We start from the raw sequence: 26335 nt of genomic DNA on the forward strand, positions 1-26335 counted from the left end.
AACAAGGGCAGTAATGTTAAGACTGTACAATGCGCTAGTTAGACCTCATCTGGAATACTGTGTACAGTTCTGGGCACCACACTTCAAGAAGGATATTGCTGCCTTAGAGGCAGTTCAGAGGAGAGCAACCAGACTTATTCCAGGTCTGAAGGGAAAGTCCTACTCGGAGAGACTGAGGGAACTGAACCTTTTCACCCTGGAACAGAGGAGACTACGTGGGGACTTGATCCAAGTCTTCAAAATCATGAAAGGCATCGACCACATCAAACCAGAGGAGCTTTTCCAGATCAGCAGGGACACACGCACCCGGGGACACAAATGGAAATTGGGCTTCAAGGCATTCAAAACGGAAAACAGGAGACACTTCTTTACACAGAGAGTAGTCACAATCTGGAATAAACTACCCAGCGATGTTGTTTAAGCTGAAAGTTTGGGAACATTTAAAAATGGTCTGGAAAGGATCCTTGGATCACTTCGATATTATTGAACACCAAACGAGCATGAAGAGTCGAATGGTCCCCTCTCGTTTGTAAACTTTCATATGTTCTTAAAAGTGTCTGAAGCAGCATGAAAGAGCACACTAAGCAGCTGAGAACAGACAGAGAGGGGAGTGAATATTGCGCTGGCCGGGAATTGAACCCGGGTCAACTGCTTGGAAGGCAGCTATGCTAACCACTATACCACCAACACTTGAACAAGAAAATTCTAGCCGCTGTATTCTGGAATGAAGAAAGAAATGAAATGACAAGGGCAATCAAAGCAAGTAAGACAGTAGGCTGTGTGGCATACGCTAGCCAGAAATCGAACGCAACTCACAAGAACAGGAACCTTGTATGATACCACTACACCACTGGCGCTGCGGGGAAGCTCTAGATTCTGTCACCGAAGCAAATGCACAAGACATATAAAACGCGTCCCCTGGGGCACAATGGTCTTTTAATAATTATCTGTAATAACCTGCAGTCGAACTACTTAATACATACCTAGCTAATCACTACATCACAGGCGCATGGTTGTCATTCGGGGAAAATATGTGTTCACGAATGTTCATCGGAGTGGTTGTCATGCTAAGAGGTCAGTTGGAGTAGAGGGAGCTGGCCATGCCGTGCCTCGTTGGCGCAGTAGGTAGCGCGTCAGTCTCATAATCTGAAGGTGGTGAGTTCGACCCTCACACGGGGCAAGCACTCTTCCTTTATCTTTGAGTTCTACCACACTGATCTCCAGCTGCAGAAAAAAGGCGCACACCTGTGCAATAAAGTGGTTGCTTGCGCTGTCTGAAGAAATTCATGGCAAAATGCCAAATCCTGGGATGGAACAAGGGACCTTTAGATGTTCAGTCTATCGCTCCCCCAACTGAGCTACTTCGGCCATTGGTGAGATGACGTCGTGATCCCAAAAGTCAAAGTGAAGGAAGCCCTGGCAGAACACAGTCATTGAAAAGTTCATTGTTTTCCATGACGTCGGCAACGACTCAATTTGATCACTGCAACACAAGTCAGGATGGCCGAGTGGTGTAAGGTGCTGTGTGCAGGTCATCGTCTCCTGTAGAGGCTTGGCTTTGAATCCCACCTCTGACAAGGGTCCTTTTACCACTCAGGAGCACACACTTACCCGTGCTGGCGACAAGGACAACAAGAGTTGAGGACTGTGTTGAAAACGACATTACACAAAGAATTCAATGTTGAAAGAAATACATCAATACATAAATCAATGGACATGTATTTATTCATTGATTGATTGACTTCAACATGTCTTAATTTAGTCGCTGTACCCACAAAGCAACACTCAGCATAGTTGAGGCTATAGCTCGGCGTTATTGCGTGTACCTTACATGTATCACCCCTGGCACCTGGCCCTGATAACTCCCTACTTTTTGACCACAGTCTGTCTGTGACTTGAACCCGAGAAGTAAAAATGATGCACATGGGTGCTTGCAATCTCGTTGTTTCAATCACATATCACAGTGGATGCGTACACACGGTGTTTCTCGGAGATTGCTGGGACAGTAACGAATGTGTTCCTTGCTTTACATGTCATCTAGCGCACAGTAGCTTTTTCTCCTTCTTTTTGCCCATATCATCCACATATTGTGCCTTTGGGGAACGCCTCCGAAACAGATTTAGAATGCTCTGAGATTCAAGAAACGACAGTGCAACTCTTTTCCAGCGTTGTGGGTAACGCGTTACTAAGTCTGAGTTGTAGAACCACGTGGGAAATTAGTGGAGAAGTCGCGGAGATAAAGCAAATAGAACTTTAATGGAGCCGGCTCGGAAGCTCCACGTCAGAAATAATTCCTTCAGTGAGACTTAATGTTTACAAACATGAGTACAACTTTATAGGAAAAATGACGTAACATCTTATGGCCGTTCATCCAATCAGAAGATACAGGTCCGGGTCCGTTTTACGATCTGTCCTCCCGTGAAGAGGTGATGGATCCAAAGCAGATGTCCGTCTTTGATGTGCACTAGGAAGATGCGATCCCACGGTCGTCATTTACCTAGTGTCAATCGTTCTTTAACAGAAACAATTCCTGCCTATCTGGAGAAACGATTAAGTCATAAACAAATTCTCAGGAGACAGCTCTAGGCTATTTCGGCACTGTGTAATCTTTCATTACTGACAGGAGTTTCTAACAAATCGACCTTGTTGACCCTTTACTTGTCCTGCTAAATCGAATGTGCTCAGTCTGTATACAAAACTACTTCTAATGCTAGTATTAATATAAAACATTATATAATAATCACAAAACACTTTCTTCAACTTCCAAAAAGAGTCTTCAGAGAGTTAGTTGAAAATGCATGGGTATATTTTAAGAATATACTACACGAGGCTCAGGAACAATTTGTACCAAAACTTAGCAAATTGAGGAAGAAAAAACATTGGCCAAAATGGTTTAATAGAGGTATGCAAAAAATATAAAGAGGAAGACAATGTTGTATAGCACATACAAAAGGGATGGTGACGAAACAAAATACATAGAATATGTTGAGCTGCAAAGAGATCTTAAGAAAGGGATCAGGAAAGCAAAGAGGGAATTAGAAAGAAAAATAGCTCTTGGAGCTCAAACCAATGCAAAGAGCTTTTTTCAATATCACAACAGCAAGCGGTTAATAAAGGAGGAGGTGAAACAGATAAACGGCAAAAACGGAGGTATCTTGGAAAACGAACAAGATGTGGCACATATTATAAATGAGTATTTCACAGAGGTTTTTACAAAAGAAAAAACAGATGACATGCCACAGGTTGACAATCAGTCCAGTCAATCCCTAAGAGAGATCAGGATAAATGAGGAGGAGGTACTAAAGGGACTAGCAGAATTAAAAACAAACAAATCACCTGGGCCAGATGGGATATTTTCAACAGTACTTCAAGAAAATAGGTGGCTCAGCAGATACAATCTTGGCAGCACAGGCTATTCAGAGGAACTTAGATAATATTCAGTTGTGGGCTGACACCTGGCAAATGCAATTCAATGTGGACAAGTGCAAGGTAATACATGCAGGTAACAAAAATGTCCACTATAATTACACTATGGGAGGTACAGATCTACATGAAGTAACGCATGAGAAAGACTTAGGAGTCTATGTGGACTCCTCACTTTCTCCATCCAAGCAATGTGGGGAAGCAATAAAGAAGGCAAACAGAATGCTAGGGTATATTGTCAAAAGTGTAGAATTTAAAACAAGGGCAGTCATGTTAAGACTGTACAATGCGCTGGAATACTGTGTACAGTTCTGGGCACCACACTTCAAAAAGGATATTGCTGCCTTAGAGGCAGTTCAGAGGAGAGCAACCAGACTTATTCCAGGTCTTCAAGGGAAAGTCCTACTCGGAGAGACTGAGAGAACTGAACCTTTTCACCCTGGTACAGAGGAGACTACCCGGGGACAGAAATGGAAATTGGGCTTCAAGGCATTCAAAACGGAAAACAGGAGACACTTCTTTACACAGAGAGTAGTCACAATCTGGAATAAACTACCCAGCGATGTGGTTGAAGCTGAAAGTTTGGGAACATTTAAAAATGGTCTGGAATGGATCCTTGGATCACTTCGATATTAATGAACACCAAACGAGCAAGATGGGTCGAATGGTCCCCTCTCGTTTGTTAACTCTCTTATGTTCTTAAAAGTGTCTGAAGCAGCATGAAAGAGCACACAAGGCAGCTGAGAACAGACAGAGAGGGGAGTATATATTGCGTTGGCCGGGAATCAAACCCGTGTCAACTGCTTGGAAGGCAGCTATGCTAACCACTATACCACCAACGCTTAGAAACTGCTTCCCCACAATATCTCACTGTGGTCGAACATGATTCCAGGATTGCAAAGTGGCAGGCAATTTGTTTTCCAAATTGCAATCGGTGAACATTTGGGAAGCCCTGCGATATCTGCAGTTTCCTGTTCCTGAGTGCGGAAGGAAAATGTCCATTAGCATCTTTCCAGATTGCACTTTATTCAGACCTTTCCGAAATGAAACAAAACCAAAGTTGAAACAAAGAAGAGGATGGTTTCAATCCATCGACCTCTGGGTTATGGGCCCAGCACGCTTCCGCTGCGCCACTCTGCTCCTTGGGCACTCATCCACCTGTTAACGTCACAGCCACTCCTATATTGCATATTGCAAGCAATACAAGTTTGCAAAGCCCTGCGTTATTTCCACTTTCCTGTTCAAGACTGCACACCGAGCTTCTCCATGCGCTGGAGCAGCTTTCCAGGTTTCAGTGCCTTCACATTTCACCCTGTATGTGCTGTGGGAAGCATCATGTCAATTGTTTTGAACTAAGCGGATCGGGGCTCAGTCTGAGCTCAGATCCGAGCTTAAAAATGACAGTGCTTCTGAGCAGCTGGGACTCAAAGCCACACTCCCTGGCTTAGGAACCCAGTGTCTGATCCACTAGGACACGGGGGCTCAGCCAGACAGTATCGGAAAATGGAAATAAATAAATAAATAAATAAATAAATAAAAAGATGCTGCGCGTTACACAATAGACACCAGGTAAAGAAGTGAATAGTTACAGGAACTGTCACGTAAGCTCCTCAACTTGAAACGGGCACATACGAACTCCTGTGAAATAACACGAGATGGATAACTACCCCTTCTCTGCTGCAGCAGAATGTGACTACCTATTGCGCAGATTATTGCGTCAATCGATTCGAAAAGAGGGCTGGCATTTGTCACCAATGTGTCTCGTTTTATTTCTGAAATATAACTCCCAGAAAATATTGTCTGTGTTTTTGAAATTGAATAACCTCAAAAGAAAGAAATGATCCAGTCAATTGCTAAAGAAGAGTCTTGCCGCTGCATTCTGGAATGAAGAAAAGAATGAAATGACAAGTACAATCAAATCAAGAAAGAGAGCGGGCTGTGTCGGATGCGCCAGCCGGGAATCGAACCCGAGTCACAAGAATGGGACTCTTGTATGATACCACTACACCACTGGCGCTGCTGGGGAAGCTCTGGCTTGCGTCCTTGAAGCAAATTCATAGAAAGCGTCCCATGGGGCAAGATGATGTCTTAATGATTATCCTTATTAGTCTGTTGTCGATCTGCTTAATACGTACCTAGCCAATCACTACATCACAGGTGCAGAGACAATCAGTATGAAGGCGAACACGATTTCGTTAACGTGTGCCCATTTACAAGTTCAATGAATGTATACATAAATAAAGCAGATCTGGGTTTTCCTCTGAAACATTAAGGACTGGTTTCATAAATGCGTCCATAAGTCCATAAACGCCACGAGTGCATCGTGCAACTCTATTGTAGCTGCTGATACGTGTGTGTTTTATTTCAGCTGTAACTCGCCCTGGTTAAGCACGTCTATGGTGTAATTTAAAAATATTACAGAAATTGTCGTTTGCAGTTACAAATCTGTAGTAAGAGTAATACGTTAAGGGAGTCAAGTTCAGCAATTTAAAATACAAATCTACTAGCACATATCTTGATAAAGATTACAATAATAACAATAATAATAATACATAGCAAATATTTATTTTAGTGTTGCACATGGAAAGTTTTCTTACAGTAACTTCTGAATATAATGTTGTCTATACCCTTTTAGCTATTCGTAATATCTCTAAACAGAAACTTGTATATTTTTAGCTGTCTCCAATCATCTAAAGCATACAGAATAAGACAGCCACAAAAGTCCTTTCCACACCAGGCTCTGTCGCTCGTAGTGTTGCTTTCTGTCACTGTCTTTAAAACGAGACACAAACCAAACCCACAATCGCTCCGCTCCTCCCACATCAGGGCGTGGACTTCCGACACTGGCCTGGTTTTCCTGTGGCGCTTTATTAGAACAGCAAGAGATAACAGTATGTTTCTGTCTTTATTCGACCGCATGTGTGGGTGTAACTTTGTAATTGTTTAATGTGGTCCCGCAACGTTTGGGGTGAAATGCAAAGTAATCTAATAGTAAAGTAACTAATTACTTTGCCCAGAGAGTAATAAGTAAAGTATCTTGTTATATGAGTAAAGAATACAATGTAATACATTTCTTTTTGTGAGTAACGACACCATCACTGCTCTTTTCTATCTCGTTTTGCATGTATGTTTGTTGTTGACAGAGATACAAAGTTTGAGAGAAGACAGGCTGGCATTGGGGATGTAGCTCAGTGGTAGAGCGCATGCTTTGCATGTATGAGGTCCCGAGTTCAGTCCTCGGCATCTCCAGACTGTCTTTTAATGGAGCCCGTGCACTATGTCATTGGATGCACATAGCAAGTACCGAACAAATCGGGAGCCCGTGATTCATCGGTCACACTAGCATGGGCCTTTTCGGCACTCTCTCCCAGCATTCGTCCGAGAAACAGCGTGTGTATGTATTCATTGTGAGAAGTGAAACAATGGGCCAGATTGCAAGCTGGTTCTGTATACACTCACCTAAAGGATTATTAGGAACACCATACTAATACTGTGTTTGACCCCCTTTCGCCTTCAGAACTGCCTTAATTCCACATGGCATTGATTCAACAAGGTGCTGAAAGCATTCTTTAGAAATGTTGGCCCATATTGATAGGATAGCATCTTGCAGTTGATGGAGATTTGTGGGATGCACATCCAGGGCACGAAGCTCCCGTTCCACCACATCCCAAAGATGCTCTATTGGGTTGAGATCTGGTGACTGTGGGGGCCAGTTTAGTACAGTGAACTCATTGTCATGTTCAAGAAACCAATTTGAAATGATTCGACCTTTGTGACATGGTGCATTATCCTGCTGGAAGTAGCCATCAGAGGATGGGTACATGGTGGTCATAAAGGGATGGACATGGTCAGAAACAATGCTCAGGTAGGCCGTGGCATTTAAACGATGCCCAATTGGCACTAAGGGGCCTAAAGTGTGCCAAGAAAACATCCCCCACACCATTACACCACCACCACCAGCCTGCACAGTGGTAACAAGGCATGATGGATCCATGTTCTCATTCTGTTTACACCAAATTCTGACTCTACCATCTGAATGTCTCAACAGAAATCGTGACTCATCAGACCAGGCAACATTTTTTCAGTCTTCAACTGTCCAATTTTGGTGAGCTTGTGCAAATTGTAGCCCCTTTTTCCTATTTGTAGTGGAGATGAGTGGTACCCGGTGGGGTCTTCTGCTGTTGTAGCCCATCTGTCTCAAGGTTGTACGTGTTGTGGCTTCACAAATGCTTTGCTGCATACCTCGGTTGTAACGAGTGGTTATTTCAGTCAAAGTTGCTCTTCTATCAGCTTGAATCAGTCGGCCCATTCTCCTCTGACCTCTAGCATCAACAAGGCATTTTCGCCCACAGGACTGCCGCATACTGGATGTTTTTCCCTTTTCACACCATTCTTTGTAAACCCTAGAAATGGTTGTGCGTGAAAATCCCAGTAACTGAGCAGATTGTGAAATACTCAGACCGGCCCGTCTGGCACCAACAACCATGCCACGCTCAAAATTGCTTAAATCACCTTTCTTTCCCATTCAGACATTCAGTTTGGAGTTCAGGAGATTGTCTTGACCAGGACCACACCCCTAAATGCATTGAAGCAACTGCCATGTGATTGGTTGGTTAGATAATGGCATTAATGAGAAATTGAACAGGTGTTCCTAATATTCCTTTAGGTGAGTGTAAGTGCGCAGGCTGTAAGATTTGGGCGCTTTAAACGGAACGGTGTACTTGAACATCGTCATCATCACGTTGACACACATGCCATCTAAAACGCGCATTGTCTTTACTTGTTGGCTTGAAGTTAAACACAGACCGTCGTCAGGACTAGGGAATTAGCGGGGACAGGTGCCAGGTGTGATACATTGGAGGCACACGCACTAACACCGAGCTCATTGGCTCTACTAAGCTACTAAAAAAGAAGTGTTAACCAAGCACCGACCGATGCGTTTTCTCCCACTGAATTGTGCACCTTGAAAGTCTACCAAATGCAGACTCCTTAAGCAAAGCATTGTCCCCCACAGGACACCGACTTATATGTAGACCCTCCCTCTCTCCATAATCAATCCATCAGCAAGGAACGGACCTAAATTCATGAGTAAATTACACATGCATTCAAAGCAATATGTAGAGCACGCTGTATCGGATATGCACTACTACTACTACTACTACTACTTCGACGACTACTACTACTACTACTACTACTACTACTACTACTACTACTACTACTACTACTACTACTACTACTACTACTACTACTACTACTACTACCAATAATAATTTAAAGAGGAGCGTTTCACCACCCGCCTTGAAAGCAGCGAGCTCTTGTGGCAAGGGTAGCACGTCTGACTCTAGATCACAAGGGTGCGTGTTCAAATGACGTCGGGGTCAGTGTTTTGTACACTAGCAGTAACCAGTAACACTAAGGTTGCATGAGTAATTGCACAGCTGACAGTGTAAAGTGCTTACCACCTTGTCGTTGATCTTGCAAAAAGGTAAGCACAAGTATTTACAAGTTGCCACAGAGAGAGACCGGATAGTACAGGTGAGAGGTAGCCATCTTGTTGTTTGACTAGATTCAGAATAGTCTTAGCATTGCTCATTTTGTTTTAAGTTTGCCTTAAATTGACGTTAGCATTGTCGGTAGTTTGCCTAAATTGAAGCCAATTCAGTTCAGCTGCTGAGTTGGTGAAAGTAAACAGGTTATAGAAGGGAGTTTCTGTCTAGGACTAGCAGGAATTCTGTTGCAGGAGGAGCCAGGTGGGGCCAATTAGGTGTGAATTGGGGGTAAAACCTAGGAGAGTTGAGACCTTAGAGCAGGACAGCGTAGAGAACTGTTGGGTTACAGTAGGTCGTAACCGCAGAAAAGGGCGTGCACACCCCGTAGAGACACCCCAAGAGCTTGAATTGCCCAACAGGTTCCAACTGCTGGACACCAAGTTGGACAGTGACAGCTCAGAGGGTGATGGGGGGCAGTTGAGCACCAGAGCACCATGGTGCCCAATCCCCCCCCCAGACGAAGGAGGTAGTTATAGTAGGAGACTCAATTCTTAGAGGTGTAGATCACACAGTGTGTTCTAGTGACATGGAGACCCGCATTGGTATCTTGCCTGCCTGGTGCTCAGGTTGCAGATCTCCCTAAACTAGTAGACGGGCTACTGGCCAAAGCCGGGGGGAATCCACCGGTCATGGTCAGGGAGACAGGCAGAGATTAGAAAGTTTAACACGTGGTTGAAAGCTTGGTGTAGGGAAGAGGGGTTTAGGTTTATGGAGCATTGGTCTTTCTTCTGGGATAGATGGGACCTGTACAAACCGGACGGTCTACATCTAAACAGAAGGGGGGCTAATGCATTGGAAGAGCGTATGTGCAGTGAAATTGAGAATCATTTAAACTAGGAACCAGGGGGGCAGGGAGCTTTGACAATGGGAGATGTTCCACTAAGGAAAGGAAACCAAGGCAAACTGCCAGTAGGAAAGTCCTGAAATGTTTGTACCTCAATGCCAGGAGTATAAGGAACAAGATGTTAGACTTGGAAGCCACAGTGCTGGTGTGTGACTATGATGTTGTAGGAGTGACAGAAACATGGCTTACAGAAAATGATGGGGATGAATACAAGTTGGAAGGATATACACAGTTTAGGAGAGACAGGCAAAATTGAAGAGGGGGTGGGGTAGCATTATATGTGAAAAATGACATTGAGGCAGAAGAACTTGTATTAGATCCCAGTAACGGAACAGAATCTTTGTGGGTGAAACTTTTGAACAAGAGATCTGGAGGATTAGCGGTAGGAGTGTGTTACAGGCCACCAAACTCAGATATTCAGAAAGATGCTGCATTGTAAAGTGTAATCAGGACTGCATGTAGCAAGGATGTGGCTGTTATAATGGGGGATTTCAATTTCCCAAACTTAGACTGGGAAAGCCCAGTGGGGACTACAGAAGCAGAAATGGAAATGGTTGAGATGGTAAATGACTGCTTTCTAACTCAATTTGTCAGGGAACCAACCAGAGAGAGCGCATGTATTGACTTGATCTTTTCAAATGACCAAGATAGAGTCAGGGGGACAGTAGTTAGAGAACCAATGGCAAATTGTGATCACAATATGGTTGTCTTTGAGGCATTCTTTCAAAAAACAAGGTCCAAGTCTAAAACAATGGTCTACAATTTTAGAAAAGCAAACCTTGAAGGTATGAGACAGCACTTAGAAGAGGTAGACTGGAGCACACTGGATACAGAGTTAGTTGAAAATGCATGGGTATATTTTAAGAATATACTACTCGAGGCTCAGGAGCAATTTGAACCAAAACATAGCAAATTGAGGAACAAAAATCATTGGCCAAAATGGTATAATAGAGGTATGCAAAAAATATAAAGAGGAAGACAATGTTGTATAGTGCATACAAAAGGGATGGTGACGAAACAAAATACATAGAATATGTTGAGCTGCAAAGAGATCTTAAGAAAGGGATCAGGAAAGCAGAGAGGGAATTAGAAAGAAACATAGCTCTTGGAGCTCAAACCAATGCAAAGAGCTTTTTTCAATATCACAACAGCAAGCGGTTAATAAAGGAGGAGGTGAAACAGATAAAGGGCAAAAACGGAGGTATCTTGGAAATTGAACAAGATGTGGCAAATATTCTAAATGAGTATTTCACAGAGGTTTTTACAAAAGAAAAAACAGATGACATGCCACAGGTTGACAATCAGTCCAGTCAAACCCTAAGAGAGATCAGGATAAATGAGGAGGAGGTACTAAAGGGACTAGCAGAATTAAAAACAAACAAATCACCTGGGCCAGATGGGATATTTCCAACAGTACTTCAAGAAAATAGGTGGCTCAGCAGATACAATCTTGGCAGCACAGGCTATTCAGAGGAACTTAGATAATATTCAGTTGTGGGCTGACACCTGGCAAATGCAATTCAATGTGGACAAGTGCAAGGTAATACATGCAGGTAACAAAAATGTCCACTATAATTACACTATGGGAGGTACAGATCTACATGAAGTAACGCATGAGAAAGACCTAGGAGTCTATGTGGACTCCTCACTTTCTCCATCCAAGCAATGTGGGGAAGCAATAAAGAAGGCAAACAGAATGCTAGGGTATATTGTCAAAAGTGTAGAATTTAAAACAAGGGCAGTCATGTTAAGACTGTACAATGCGCTAGTTAGACCTCATCTGGAATACTGTGTACAGTTCTGGGCACCACACTTCAAAAAGGATATTGCTGCCTTAGAGGCAGTTCAGAGGAGAGCAACCAGACTTATTCCAGGTCTTCAAGGGAAAGTCCTACTCGGAGAGACTGAGAGAACTGAACCTTTTCACCCTGGTACAGAGGAGACTACCCGTGGACAGAAATGGAAATTGGGCTTCAAGGCATTCAAAACGGAAAACAGGAGACACTTCTTTACACAGAGAGTAGTCACAATCTGGAATAAACTACCCAGCGATGTGGTTGAAGCTGAAAGTTTGGGAACATTTAAAAATGGTCTGGAATGGATCCTTGGTTAATGAACACCAAACGAGCAAGATGGGTCGAATGGTCCCCTCTCGTTTGTTAACTCTCTTATGTTCTTAAAAGTGTCTGAAGCAGCATGAAAGAGCACACAAGGCAGCTGAGAACAGACAGAGAGGGGAGTGTATATTGCGTTGGCCGGGAATCAAACCCAGGTAAACTGCTTGGAAGGCAGCTATGCTAACCACTATACCACCAACGCTTAGAAACTGCTTCCCCACAATATCTCACTGTGGTCGAACATGATTCCAGGATTGCAAAGTGGCAGGCAATTTGTTTTCCAAATTGCAATCGGTGAACATTTGGGAAGCCCTGCGATATCTGCAGTTTCCTGTTCCTGAGTGCGGAAGGAAAATGTCCATTAGCATCTTTCCAGATTGCACTTTATTCAGACCTTTCCGAAATGAAACAAAACCAAAGTTGAAACATAGAAGAGGATGGTTTCAATCCATCGACCTCTGGGTTATGGGCCCAGCACGCTTCCGCTGCGCCACTCTGCTCCTTGGGCACTCACCCACCTGTTAACGTCACAGCCACTCCTATATTGCATATTGCAAGCAATACAAGTTTGCAAAGCCCTGCGTTATTTCCACTTTCCTGTTCAAGACTGCACACCGAGCTTCTCCATGCGCTGGAGCAGCTTTCCAGGTTTCAGTGCCTTCACATTTCACCCTGTATGTGCTGTGGGAAGCATCATGTCAATTGTTTTGAACTAAGCGGATCGGGGCTCAGTCTGAGCTCAGATCCGAGCTTAAAAATGACCGTGCTTCTGAGCAGCTGGGACTCAAAGCCACACTCCCTGGCTTAGGAACCCAGTGTCTGATCCACTAGGACACGGGGGCTCAGCCAGACAGTATCGGAAAATGGAAATAAATAAATAAATAAATAAAAAGATGCTGCGCGTTACACAATAGACACCAGGTAAAGAAGTGAATAGTTACAGGAACTGTCACGTAAGCTCCTCAACTTGAACCGGGCACATACAAACTCCTGTGAAATAACACGAGATGGATAACTACCCCTTCTCTGCTGCAGCAGAATGTGACTACCTATTGCGCAGATTACAATCAAATCAAGAAAGAGAGCAGGCTTTGTCGGATGTGGCAGCCGGGAATCGAACCCGAGTCACAAGAATGGGAATCTTGTATGATACCACTACACCACTGGCGCTGCTGGGGAAGCTCTGGCTTGCGTCCTTGAAGCAAATTCATAGAAAGCGTCCCATGGGGCAAGATGATGTCTTAATGATTATCCTTATTAGTCTGTTGTCGATCTGCTTAATACGTACCTAGCCAATCACTACATCACAGGTGCAGAGACAATCAGTATGAAGGCGAACACGATTTCGTTAACGTGTGCCCATTTACAAGTTCAATGAATGTATACAAAAATAGAGCAGATCTGGGTTTTCCTCTGAAACATTAAGGACTGGTTTCATAAATGCGTCCATAAGTCCATAAACGCCACGAGTGCAACTCTATTGTAGCTGCTGTTACTGTACAATTCATCGTGATACGTGTGTGTTTTATTTCAGCTGTAACTCGCCCTGGTTAAGCACGTCTACGGTGTAATTTAAAAATATTACAGAAATTGTCGTTTGCAGTTACAAATCTGTAGTAAGAGTAATACGTTAAGGGAGTCAAGTTCAGCAATTTAAAATACAAATCTACTAGCACATATCTTGATAAAGATTACAATAATAAATATAATAATAATACATAGCAAATATTTATTTTAGTGTTCCACATGGAAAGTTTTCATACAGTAACTTCTGAATATAATGTTGTCTATACCCTTTTAGCTATTCGTAATATCTCTTAACAGAAACTTGTATTTATTATGCTGTCTCCAATCATCTAAAGCATACAGAATAAGACAGCCACAAAAGTCCTTTCCACACCAGGCTCTATCGCTCGTAGTGTTGCTTTCTGTCTTCATTTTTAAAACGAAACACAAAACCAAACCCACAATCGCTCCGCTCCTCCCACAACAGGGGGTGGACTTCCGACACTGGCCTGGTTTTCCTGTGGCGCTTTATTAAAACAACAAAAGATAACAGTATGTCTCTGTCATTATCAACTGCTTGTGTTGGTGTAGCTTTGAAATTGTTTATTGAGGTCCCGCAATGTTTGGGGTGTAATGCAGAGTAATGTAAAAGTAAAGTAACTAATTACATTCTCCAGGAAGTAATAAGTAAAGTGTTTAGTTACTTTTGATATGAGTAACGAGTACAATGTAAGACATTACTTTTTGTGAGTAACGACCCCAACACTGCTCTTTTCCTTCTCTTTTGGCTTGTTTGTTTGTTGTTGAAGGAGATACAAAGTTTGAGAGTGTCTCGTTTTATTTCTGAAATATAACTCCCAGAAAGTATGGTCTTTGTGTTCTTGAAATTGAATAACCTCAAAAGAAAGAAATGGTCCAATGAATTGCCGAAGAAAAGTCTAGCCGCTGTATTCTGGAATGAAGAAAAAAATGAAATGACAAGGGCAATCAAAGCAAGTAAGTCAGTAGGCTGTGTGGCATACGCTAGCCAGAAATCGAACGCAACTCACAAGAACAGGAACCTTGTATGATACCACTACACCACTGGCGCTGCGGGGAAGCTCTAGATTCTGTCACCGAAGCAAATGCACAAGACATATAAAACGCGTCCCCTGGGGCACAATGGTCTTTTAATAATTATCTGTAATAATCTGCAGTCGAACTGCTTAATACGTACCTAGCTAATCACTACATCACAGGCGCATGGTTGTCATTCGGGGAAAATATGTGTTCACGAATGTTCATCGGAGTGGTTGTCATGCTAAGAGGTCAGTTGGAGTAGAGGGAGCTGGCCATGCCGTGCCTCGTTGGCGCAGTAGGTAGCGCGTCAGTCTCATAATCTGAAGGTGGTGAGTTCGACCCTCACACGGGGCAAGCACTCTTCCTTTATCTTTGAGTTCTACCACACTGATCTCCAGCTGCAGAAAAAAGGCGCACACCTGTGCAATAAAGTGGTTGCTAGCGCTGTCTGAAGAAATTCATGGCAAAATGCCAAATCCTGGGATGGAACAAGGGACCTTTAGATGTTCAGTCTATCGCTCCCCCAACTGAGCTATTTCGGCCATTGGTGAGATGACGTCGTGATCCCAAAAGTCAAAGTGAAGGAAGCCCTGGCAGAACACAGTCATTGAAAAGTTCATTTTTTTCCATGACGTCGGCAACGACTCAATTTGATCACTGCAACACAAGTCAGGATGGCCGAGTGGTGTAAGGTGCTGCGTGCAGGTCATCGTCTCCTGTAGAGGCTTGGCTTTGAATCCCACCTCTGACAAGGGTCCTTTTACCACTCAGGAGCACACACTTACCCGTGCTGGCGACAAGGACAACAAGAGTTGAGGACTGTGTTGAAAACGACATTACACAAAGAATTCAATGTTGAAAGAAATACATCAATACATAAATCAATGGACATGTATTTATTCATTGATTGATTGACTTCAACATGTCTTAATTTAGTCGCTGTACCCACAAAGCAACACTCAGCATAGTGGAGGCTATAGCTCGGCGTTATTGCGTGTACCTTACATGTATCACCCCTGGCACCTGGCCCTGATAACTCCCTACTTTTTGACCACAGTCTGTCTGTGACTTCAACCCGAGAAGTAAAAATGATGCACATAAGGCGCTTGCAATCTCGTTGTTTCAATCACATATCACAGTGGATGCGTACACACAGTGTTTCTCGGAGATTGCTGGGACAGTAAGGAATGTGTTCCTTGCTTTACATGTCATCTAGCGCACAGTAGCTTTTTCTCCTTCTTTTTGCCCATATCATCCACATATTGTGCCTTTGGGGAACGCCTCCGAAACAGATTTAGAATGCTCTGAGATTCAAGAAACGACAGTGCAACTCTTTTCCAGGGTTGTGGGTAACGCGTTACTAAGTAACGCATTACAGTAATGTTATTACTTTTGGTAGTAACGAGTAACGTAACGTGGTATGGTTCCAAAAGGAGTAATAATTTTACAGTTACTGATTCCTTTTTTTTGTTCTCGTTACTGCATTACACATTGTAACGATATGGTCTTAATAAGGACGATAAGGACGTCTATGTCGTACATTAAAAATATTAGAAAAACTGTCGTTTGCAGTTACAAATCTGTAGTAAGAGTAATAAGTTAAAGGAGTCAAGTTGAGACATTTAAAATGCAGATCTACTAGCACATATCTTGATGATGATTACAATAATAACAATAATAAAAATAAATAGCAAAGATGTATTTTAGTGTTGCACGTTTTCTTATGGTAACGTAATGCTTGTCTGAGTATAATGTTGTCTATACACGTTTAGCTACTGCTAATATCTCTTAACAGAAACGTGTATTTATTATGCTGTCTCCAATCATCTAAAGCACAAAGAATAAAACAGCCACAAAAGTCCTTTCCACACCAGGCTCTATCGCTCGTAGTGTTGCTTTCTGTCTTCATTTTTAAAACGAAACACAGAACCAAACCCACAATCGCTCCGCTCCTCCCACAACAGGGGGTGGACTTCCGACACTGGCCTGGTTTTCCTGTGGCGCTTTATTAAAACAACAAAAGATAACAGTATGTCTCTGTCATTATCAACTGCTTGTGTTGGTGTAGCTTTGAAATTGTTTATTGAGGTCCCGCAACGTTTGGGGTGTAATGCAGAGTAATGTAAAAGTAAAGTAACTAATTACATTCTCCAGGAAGTAATAAGTAAAGTGTTTAGTTACTTTTGATATGAGTAACGAGTACAATGTAAGACATTACTTTTTGTGAGTAACGACCCCAACACTGCTCTTTTCCTTCTCTTTTGGCTTGTTTGTTTGTTGTTGAAGGAGATACAAAGTTTGAGAGTGTCTCGTTTTATTTCTGAAATATAACTCCCAGAAAGTATGGTCTTTGTGTTCTTGAAATTGAATAACCTCAAAAGAAAGAAATGGTCCAATGAATTGCCGAAGAAAAGTCTAGCCGCTGTATTCTGGAATGAAGAAAAAAATGAAATGACAAGGGCAATCAAAGCAAGTAAGACAGTTGGCTGTGTGGCATACGCTAGCCAGAAATCGAACGCAACTCACAAGAACAGGAACCTTGTATGATACCACTACACCACTGGCGCTGCAGGGAAGCTCTACATTCTGTCACCGAAGCAAATGCACAAGACATATAAAACGCGTCCCCTGGGGCACAATGGTCTTTTAATAATTTTCTGTAATAATCTGCAGTCGAACTGCTTAATACGTACCTTGGTAATCACTACATCACAGGCGCATGGTTGTCATTCGGGGAAAATATGTGTTCACGAATGTTCATCGGAGTGGTTGTCATGCTAAGAGGTCAGTTGGAGTAGAGGGAGCTGGCCATGCCGTGCCTCGTTGGCGCAGTAGGTAGCGCGTCAGTCTCATAATCTGAAGGTGGTGAGTTCGACCCTCACACGGGGCAAGCACTCTTCTTTTATCTTTGAGTTCTACCACACTGATCTCCAGCTGCAGAAAAAAGGCGCACACCTGTGCAATAAAGTGGTTGCTTGCGCTGTCTGAAGAAATTCATGGCAAAATGCCAAATCCTGGGATGGAACAAGGGACCTTTAGATGTTCAGTCTATCGCTCCCCCAACTGAGCTATTTCGGCCATTGGTGAGATGACGTCGTGATCCCAAAAGTCAAAGTAAAGGAAGCCCTGGCAGAACACAGTCATTGAAAAGTTCATTGTTTTCCATGACGTCGGCAACGACTCAATTTGATCACTGCAACACAAGTCAGGATGGCCGAGTGGTGTAAGGTGCTGCGTGCAGGTCATCGTCTCCTGTAGAGGCTTGGCTTTGAATCCCACCTCTGACAAGGGTCCTTTTACCACTCAGGAGCACACACTTACCCGTGCTGGCGACAAGGACAACAAGAGTTGAGGACTGTGTTGAAAACGACATTACACAAAGAATTCAATGTTGAAAGAAATACATCAATACATAAATCAATGGACATGTATTTATTCATTGATTGATTGACTTCAACATGTCTTAATTTAGTCGCTGTACCCACAAAGCAACACTCAGCATAGTGGAGGCTATAGCTCGGCGTTATTGCGTGTACCTTACATGTATCACCCCTGGCACCTGGCCCTGATAACTCCCTACTTTTTGACCACAGTCTGTCTGTGACTTCAACCCGAGAAGTAAAAATGATGCACATGGGCGCTTGCAATCTCGTTGTTTCAATCACATATCACATTGGATGCGTACACACGGTGTTTCTCGGAGATTGCTGGGACAGTAACGAATGTGTTCCTTGTTTTACATGTCATCTAGCGCACAGTAGCTTTTTCTCCTTCTTTTTGCCCATATCATCCACATATTGTGCCTTTGGGGAATGCCTCCGAAACAGATTTAGAATGCTCTGAGATTCAAGAAACGACAGTGCAACTCTTTTCCAGGGTTGTGGGTAACGCGTTACTAAGTAACGCATTACAGTAATGTTATTACTTTTGGTAGTAACGAGTAACGTAATGTGGTATGTTTCTAAAAGGAGTAATAATATTACAGTTACTGATTCCTTTTTTTGTTCTCGTTACTGCATTACACATTGTGACGATATGGTCTTAATAAGGACGATAAGGACGTCTATGTCGTACATTAAAAATATTAGAGAAACTGTCGTTTGCAGTTACAAATCTGTAGTAAGAGTAATAAGTTAAAGGAGTCAAGTTGAGACATTTAAGATGCAGATCTACTAGCACATATCTTGATGATGATTACAATAATAACAATAATAAAAATAAATAGCAAAGATGTATTTTAGTGTTGCACGTTTTCTTATGGTAACGTAATGCTTGTCTGAGTATAATGTTGTCTATACACGTTTAGCTACTGCTAATATCTCTTAACAGAAACGTGTATTTATTATGCTGTCTCCAATCATCTAAAGCACAAAGAATAAAACAGCCACAAAAGTCCTTTCCACACCAGGCTCTATCGCTCGTAGTGTTGCTTTTTGTCTTCATTTTTAAAACGAAACACAAAACCAAACCCACAATCGCTCCGCTCCTCCCACAACAGGGGGTGGACTTCCGACACTGGCCTGGTTTTCCTGTGGCGCTTTATTAAAACAACAAAAGATAACAGTATGTCTCTGTCATTATCAACTGCTTGTGTTGGTGTAGCTTTGAAATTGTTTATTGAGGTCCCGCAACGTTTGGGGTGTAATGCAGAGTAATGTAAAAGTAAAGTAACTAATTACATTCTCCAGGAAGTAATAAGTAAAGTGTTTAGTTACTTTTGATATGATTAACGAGTACAATGTAAGACATTACTTTTTGTGAGTAACGACCCCAACACTGCTCTTTTCCTTCTCTTTTGGCTTGTTTGTTTGTTGTTGAAGGAGATACAAAGTTTGAGAGTGTCTCGTTTTATTTCTGAAATATAACTCCCAGAAAGTATGGTCTTTGTGTTCTTGAAATTGAATAACCTCAAAAGAAAGAAATGGTCCAATGAATTGCCGAAGAAAAGTCTAGCCGCTGTATTCTGGAATGAAGAAAAAAATGAAATGACAAGGGCAATCAAAGCAAGTAAGACAGTAGGCTGTGTGGCATACGCTAGCCAGAAATCGAACGCAACTCACAAGAACAGGAACCTTGTATGATACCACTACACCACTGGTGCTGCGGGGAAGCTCTAGAATCTGTCACCGAAGCAAATGCACAAGACATATAAAACGCGTCCCCTGGGGCACAATGGTCTTTTAATAATTATCTGTAATAATCTGCAGTCGAACTGCTTAATACGTACCTTGCTAATCACTACATCACAGGCGCATGGTTGTCATTCGGGGAAAATATGTGTTCACGAATGTTCATCGGAGTGGTTGTCATGCTAAGAGGTCAGTTGGAGTAGAGGGAGCTGGCCATGCCGTGCCTCGTTGGCGCAGTAGGTAGCGCGTCAGTCTCATAATCTGAAGGTGGTGAGTTTGACCCTCACACGGGGCAAGCACTCTTCCTTTATCTTTGAGTTCTACCACACTGATCTCCAGCTGCAGAAAAAAGGCGCACACCTGTGCAATAAAGTGGTTGCTTGCGCTGTCTGAAGAAATTCATGGCAAAATGCCAAATCCTGGGATGGAACAAGGGACCTTTAGATGTTCAGTCTATCGCTCCCCCAACTGAGCTATTTCGGCCATTGGTGAGATGACGTCGTGATCCCAAAAGTCAAAGTGAAGGAAGCCCTGGCAGAACAGTCATTGAAAAGTTCATTGTTTTCCATGACGTCGGCAACGACTCAATTTGATCACTGCAACACAAGTCAGGATGGCCGAGTGGTGTAAGGTGCTGCGTGCAGGTCATCGTCTCCTGTAGAGGCTTGGCTTTGAATCCCACCTCTGACAAGGGTCCTTTTACCACTCAGGAGCACACACTTACCCGTGCTGGCGACAAGGACAACAAGAGTTGAGGACTGTGTTGAAAACGACATTACACAAAGAATTCAATGTTGAAAGAAATACATCAATACATAAATCAATGGACATGTATTTATTCATTGATTGATTGACTTCAACATGTCTTAATTTAGTCGCTGTACCCACAAAGCAACACTCAGCATAGTGGAGGCTATAGCTCGGCGTTATTGCGTGTACCTTACATGTATCACCCCTGGCACCTGGCCCTGATAACTCCCTACTTTTTGACCACAGTCTGTCTGTGACTTCAACCCGAGAAATAAAAATGATGCACATAAGGCGCTTGCAATCTCGTTGTTTCAATCACATATCACAGTGGATGCGTACACACGGTGTTTCTCGGAGATTGCTGGGACAGTAACGAATGTGTTCCTTGCTTTACATGTCATCTAGCGCACAGTAGCTTTTTCTCCTTCTTTTTGCCCATATCATCCACATATTGTGCCTTTGGGGAACGCCTCCGAAACAGATTTAGAATGCTCTGAGATTCAAGAAACGACAGTGCAACTCTTTTCCAGGGTTGTGGGTAACGCGTTACTAAGTCTGAGTTGTAGAACCACGTTGGAAATAAGTGGAGAAGTCGCGGAGATAAAGCAAATAGAACTTTAATGGAGCCGGCTCGGAAGCTCCACGTCAGAAATAATTCCTTCAGTGAGACTAAATGTTTACAAACATGTGTACAACTTTATAGGAAAAATGACGTAACATCCTATGGCCGTTCATCCAATCTGAAGATTTTATGATCTGTCCACCCGTGAAGAGGTGATGGATCCAAAGCAGATGTCCATCTTTGATGTGCACTAGGAAGATGCGATCCCACGGTCGTCATTTACCTAGTGTCAATCGTTCTTTAACAAAAACAATTCCTGCCTATCTGGAGAAACGATTAAGTCATAAACAAATTCTCAGCAGACAGCTGTAGGCTATTTCGGCACTGTGTAATCTTTCATTACTGACAGGAGTTTCTAACAAATCGACCTTGTTGACCCTTTACTTGTCCTGCTAAATCGAATCTGCTCAGTCTGTATACAAAACTACTTCTAATGCTAGTATTAATATAAAACATTATATAATAATCACAACACACTTTCTTCAACTTCCTATACAGAGTCTTCATTCCCTGCTGTTTGGCAATAGAGCAAAGCGGAAAGAAGCCAAAGAAAAGTTATGTTTATCAGTTACAAGCAAGGGGTTAGGAAGATTTGACGCTGCGTTTTCAGCTCCTTCATCCCAACCCTTCCCCGTGGGGTGTATATGTGTGTACGGCGAGTGTAAGGGTGTCCCTGCTGTCGGGGAGAGCGATAAGTGTGTGTCCCTAAATGTGAATGTACAGAATGTCCTGTAGGCGTGAGTGAGTGACCTTTGTAATAGTATCTTTCCAATGCATCCTTTGGTTTTCCTTGAGTCATGAGGTTTATTGCCTTTGATACTAAATCCATTTGTCCTCAGTCACATGGAGCCTCCAGAACCAAGGGGATAGAATAAGATTTGTGTCAATGGGTGTGTGAGTTTTGCTCCTCCCGAGTGAGGGACGGTGTCGTTTAGTAGAAATTTAGAGAAAGTCTGCCAACGAGGGTGTTTTAATTGCAGCTGTAACCATAGTAGATACATTATGAGGTTTACAAAGTTGTTGAGATGCTCTTTGAACAGTGTATTTAAGACATAAAAAAGAAACATACAGACATAGCAGAATAGTAACTACCGATATCAATCCTTTTAATACAATCATACCCAGATTATCAAAGGTATCAGCAAGCCATCCCCAGAGGGTTTTTCCTCCGGAGGACTGGTGTATCTTTGTAGTTGCTTTCCTAATGTGCTCTATAAGATTATAAATGTGTTCAGAGTTATCTGGTATGTAAGTACAGCATTCCTGCCCTATAATGGCACATGTCCCTCCTTGTGCTGCTAGCAAGAAATCTAGAGCTAGCCTGTTCTGGAGGGCAACAGTTCGCATAGCCACTATTTCAGTTGTTAAATTGCTGAGAACTTCAGTTGTAGAAATACTTAATGTTTCTAATATACCAGCTACTAATCTGATTTCCTTTATTGCTCTTCCGACTCCATACATAGGAAATAGTATGGAAGCAAACCTGTCTCCTTCCCCTATCTCACCTTTAGGGTGAGTAAATTGTTCTATATCTGGAAGGTATTTATCTTCAGTGTGGCGCAAAGCTGGCACCACAAATCCTAAATAACAAGAACCTGTGAACTTACAAGGAAGTTCCCAATATGCCCGCATGCCGCATATCCAATAAGTCCCATTCCATGGAGCGTAAAATCGACAAGTCTGATACCTAAAGTCAAGACCATCGATAGCCACAGTGTGATTACAAGTACTATTACCTATCAATTGGGATTGCATGGTTTGGTTATAGTATGAAACACACACAGATCCTTTGTTACTGTGAGCCAAGTCAATATATGGCATTTTAAAATATCTTCTATTCTGATCCATCTTCGGTCTAAAGTACCATTCTCCTGTGATGCCTAAGGCATAATCATATGCATACCGTACATTAGAGGCAACTCTAAGTTGTGAATAATCAGAAAATACTGGAATTGGAATGGGGATCATTGGAACCCCTTTCTTAGTGTCGTGTGGAATGTGGGAACAAACCCAACATTTTGTTTTATTAAGGGCATTTGCATAGGTGCGTGTCATTTGGATAAATTTGTTATCTGTCCATGATTCAACTAAGGACAGGCAGATCAGTCCAAATACTCTAGTGTACACAGTCGTCGTCATGCTGGATTATCTCTTAGTACCTGTAGGGGGACAAAACCTTTACCAGTTAGGGGAATGTCTCTCAAAATTCAGGAAATCTGCAACTGTTGCTTTCCTAGGAATGAGAAAAGATAAAGGTTTAGTACACAGTTCTCCTGGATTATAATTTTTAACTTGTGAACAATGTTTCCATCTAGTACCCCCCTCCTGTCCGTCAATACAAACCGAAGTGTCTGTAGAAAGAAGGACATTATGTGGTCCTGTCCATTTGGGCCTGAGCCCTGGTCTGCTTGGAAATTTTTCACACATTACTTGTGAACCAACCTCAGGAAGTGTTGTTGGCATTTCCTCTTTGAGTTCCAAGTCTCTGAGGGACTGGAGATCACGTGCTTGTGATCTAAGTTTTTTTAAGTGTGTACATAGCTGTGCCACATACTGTTTAAGATGGTCTTTGAATGGAGCACTGGGATCAATGGGACCCCAGATGCCAGCAGGGAGTTGCATAGCTCTCCCTGTCATTAACTCATATGGAGAAAGCTGAGTACTCCGATTAGGTGATGCTCTAAGTTTATACAGCACAGCGGGGAGTGCTACTCTCCATCCCTTGCCTGTAGTTAACAGGGCTTTTGCCAAACTTTTCTTCAGTGTCCGGTTAGTGCTCTCCACTAAGCCTGAACTCTGAGGGTGATAAGGTATATGAAATCGTTGTTTTACCCCAGCAGTAAACATGCTTCCTTCATCACCTTACCGGTGAAATGAGTCCCTTGATCTGAGTCCATTTGACGGGGCACACCCCATCGAGGAATAACCTCAGTTGCTAGGACTCGTGCTGCAGTGGTGGCAGAGCAGTCCCTGCAGGGGAAAGCCTCAACCCATTTTGTGAAATGGTCAATTATTACCAAGCAATAGGATGTCCCATGACATTTTGTCAGGGGTCCTGTAAAGTCAATTTGAATATTTTCCCACGGACCTCGAGGCCGGGGCTGGTGTGATTTAGTGACTTTGATCGGTTTACCTGGGTTTACTTGTGCGCAAGGAATACACTGTTGACACCACTTCGCAGTGTCCCTGCCTATGCCAGGCCACCACCAGTGTTCACGCAATTGAGTTAACATGGCCTTGCGACCCGTGTGAGCTGGGCCATGGTACTGGTCCAGAAGCATTGACCTAATACACTGGGGTGCTAATACACATTGTAAGTTAGGACTTCGCCACAAACCGTCTGAGTGTACTGCACCTCCCTTAACCCACTCTTGTACTTCATTCTTCTCACGGTCTTTCTGTAGCTGTGCGAGGTCAGAATTTTTTTTCTAGGATACTCGCAAGTTTACTAGAGCAGGGGAATCCTGATAACGTCACATGACTGCCTGTCTCTGCTGCCTTTCTCGCAGCTAGGTCTGCAAAGTGATTCCCACGGGTGCGCGGGCATCCATCATCAGAAAGACGATGATGAGCTTTCACTTTAACTACTGCTACCTTTTCTGGAAGGTGTGCTGCCTCAGCTAGGGCTATAACATACTCATAATGTTTGATTACTTCTCCTGCTGTTGTTATAAACCCTCTACATTCCCAGGTTGCCATATAGTCGTGTACTACTCCAAATGCATAGCGACTGTCAGTGAAAATATTAACTTTAATGTCTTTCGCTATTTTTAATGACTCAGTCAACGCCACGAGTTCTGCCACTTGGGCTGAACAGTGTCCTGGCAGGGATCCAGATTTTACAACGGTGCTGTCATCCAATACCACCGCCCACCCAGTGTGGGGGATTCCATCTATTATTTTCCTGGATCCATCAACATATAGTTCCAAGTCAGGGTCTGTGAGGGGGTTTTCTAGGAAGCGACTGTGGTCCTCCTGGAGCACCAGCTCAGAGCATGTATGCTCTTCTCCCTCCCCTAACATCCCATCTGCTGTGTTTACTCGTGTGTCTTTTATTATTTGTATGGATTTATCTCTGGGGAGCAAAACGGCTTCCCATCCAGCTCGTCTACTATCGGAGACTGAACGCAATTTGCCGGTGTGTAATAATTCAACTAACGTGTGTCCTGTATGCAGAATCAACTGTGTGTTCATTACAATCGGCTCGCATGCCTGCACTGCCCAAGAGGCACAGTCTACTGCTGCCATAAAGCGATGCATGCCTGCTGCTACCGTAGGTTGCTTTGTGGAGTAATAGGCGACGGGACGTTGCCTATCCCCATGTTCCTGTGTCAGAACTGCTGTATAATAGATCCCATCTTGGGAATAGTAGAGGTGAAATGGTTTAGTATGATCTGGTAACCCGAGGGCGGGGGCATTGCTGAGAGCCTGTTTTATTACACGATAGGCTATTTCCTGTTCATGTCCCCAGTCTATGGGGTCCAAGGGAGCCGGGCTTCCTTTGATTAACGCCTGTATCGGACCTGTGGCTTGTGTGAAATTAGGGATGAAAGTGCGGCAATAATTAAGGAGCCCCATAACTTTACACACAGCCCTAACATTATGTGGTTTTGGCATATTTTGAATGGCTTCTTGCCTATTATGCGTTATAGATTTTTGTCCTTGTGAAATGTTGTGTCCGAGATATTGAACCTTAGTTAGGCCTATTTGTGCTTTCTTAGGGCTTGCTTTAAATCCTGCCTTTTGTAAGACACCGAGGACTGTAATTAATGCGCCTAAGTGTGCGGTCTCATCAGGAGACGCAATCAAAAGATCATCCACGTACTGGATGATTAAACTATCCCAGGGTGTCAGACCCATTGCTTCTAAAGTCTTGGCCATTGCCTGGTGAAAGAGTGTTGGGCTGTTGTGAAATCCCTGTGGCACTCTAGTCCATGTGTACTGTTTGTCGAATACAGTAAACGCACATTTATTTTGGGAATCAGAGTGGAGTGGCAGGCTCCAAAATCCATTGCTAATATCCAGGACCGTAAAAATAGAGTGTTCGGGTTTCAAATCGTTTAATATAGTGTTGGGATTGGCTACAATCGGGTGTAATCGGGGTGTAACTTTATTCAATTGTGTGTAATCAATTGTAAGTCGCCATGAGCCGTCTGGTTTTGCCACTGACCAGATTGGAGAATTAGTGGTTGAATGCGTTTCGCGTATTATTCCTTCATTTTGCAATGTTTGAATAATTGTCTGAACTGCCGTAAAAGCTTCTGGTTTAATAGGATACTGTTTATGTGCTTTGTGTACTGGACCTGGGATAACTATAGGTTCAATTTGTGCCAGAC

The 26335-nt window shown here is 43.0% G+C and overlaps 10 non-coding genes across 10 annotated transcripts; 5 read left to right on the forward strand and 5 right to left on the reverse strand.

The window, feature by feature from the left end:
• Positions 1 to 618: 618 nt before the first annotated feature.
• trnag-ucc (transfer RNA glycine (anticodon UCC)) lies at positions 619 to 690 on the reverse strand. The gene has a single exon. It is a non-coding gene; the product is annotated as a tRNA-Gly (tRNA).
• A 417-nt stretch (positions 691 to 1107) lies between these two features.
• Positions 1108 to 1180, forward strand: trnam-cau (transfer RNA methionine (anticodon CAU)). Its single transcript has one exon. It is a non-coding gene; the product is annotated as a tRNA-Met (tRNA).
• Positions 1181 to 4193: 3013 nt separating this feature from the next.
• On the reverse strand, positions 4194 to 4265 carry trnag-ucc (transfer RNA glycine (anticodon UCC)). The gene has a single exon. It is a non-coding gene; the product is annotated as a tRNA-Gly (tRNA).
• A 1104-nt stretch (positions 4266 to 5369) lies between these two features.
• On the reverse strand, positions 5370 to 5440 carry trnag-ccc (transfer RNA glycine (anticodon CCC)). Its single transcript has one exon. It is a non-coding gene; the product is annotated as a tRNA-Gly (tRNA).
• A 1160-nt stretch (positions 5441 to 6600) lies between these two features.
• Positions 6601 to 6672, forward strand: trnaa-ugc (transfer RNA alanine (anticodon UGC)). Its single transcript has one exon. It is a non-coding gene; the product is annotated as a tRNA-Ala (tRNA).
• Positions 6673 to 12063: 5391 nt separating this feature from the next.
• Positions 12064 to 12135, reverse strand: trnag-ucc (transfer RNA glycine (anticodon UCC)). Its single transcript has one exon. It is a non-coding gene; the product is annotated as a tRNA-Gly (tRNA).
• Positions 12136 to 13032: 897 nt separating this feature from the next.
• Positions 13033 to 13103, reverse strand: trnag-ccc (transfer RNA glycine (anticodon CCC)). The gene has a single exon. It is a non-coding gene; the product is annotated as a tRNA-Gly (tRNA).
• A 1676-nt stretch (positions 13104 to 14779) lies between these two features.
• trnam-cau (transfer RNA methionine (anticodon CAU)) lies at positions 14780 to 14852 on the forward strand. The gene has a single exon. It is a non-coding gene; the product is annotated as a tRNA-Met (tRNA).
• A 2463-nt stretch (positions 14853 to 17315) lies between these two features.
• Positions 17316 to 17388, forward strand: trnam-cau (transfer RNA methionine (anticodon CAU)). Its single transcript has one exon. It is a non-coding gene; the product is annotated as a tRNA-Met (tRNA).
• Positions 17389 to 19849: 2461 nt separating this feature from the next.
• On the forward strand, positions 19850 to 19922 carry trnam-cau (transfer RNA methionine (anticodon CAU)). Its single transcript has one exon. It is a non-coding gene; the product is annotated as a tRNA-Met (tRNA).
• The last annotated feature ends 6413 nt before the right edge of the window (positions 19923 to 26335 follow it).

The sequence above is a fragment of the Amia ocellicauda genome, chromosome 14 (genome assembly GCF_036373705.1).
Source record: "Amia ocellicauda isolate fAmiCal2 chromosome 14, fAmiCal2.hap1, whole genome shotgun sequence".
Classification (NCBI taxonomy): Eukaryota; Metazoa; Chordata; class Actinopteri; order Amiiformes; family Amiidae; genus Amia; species Amia ocellicauda.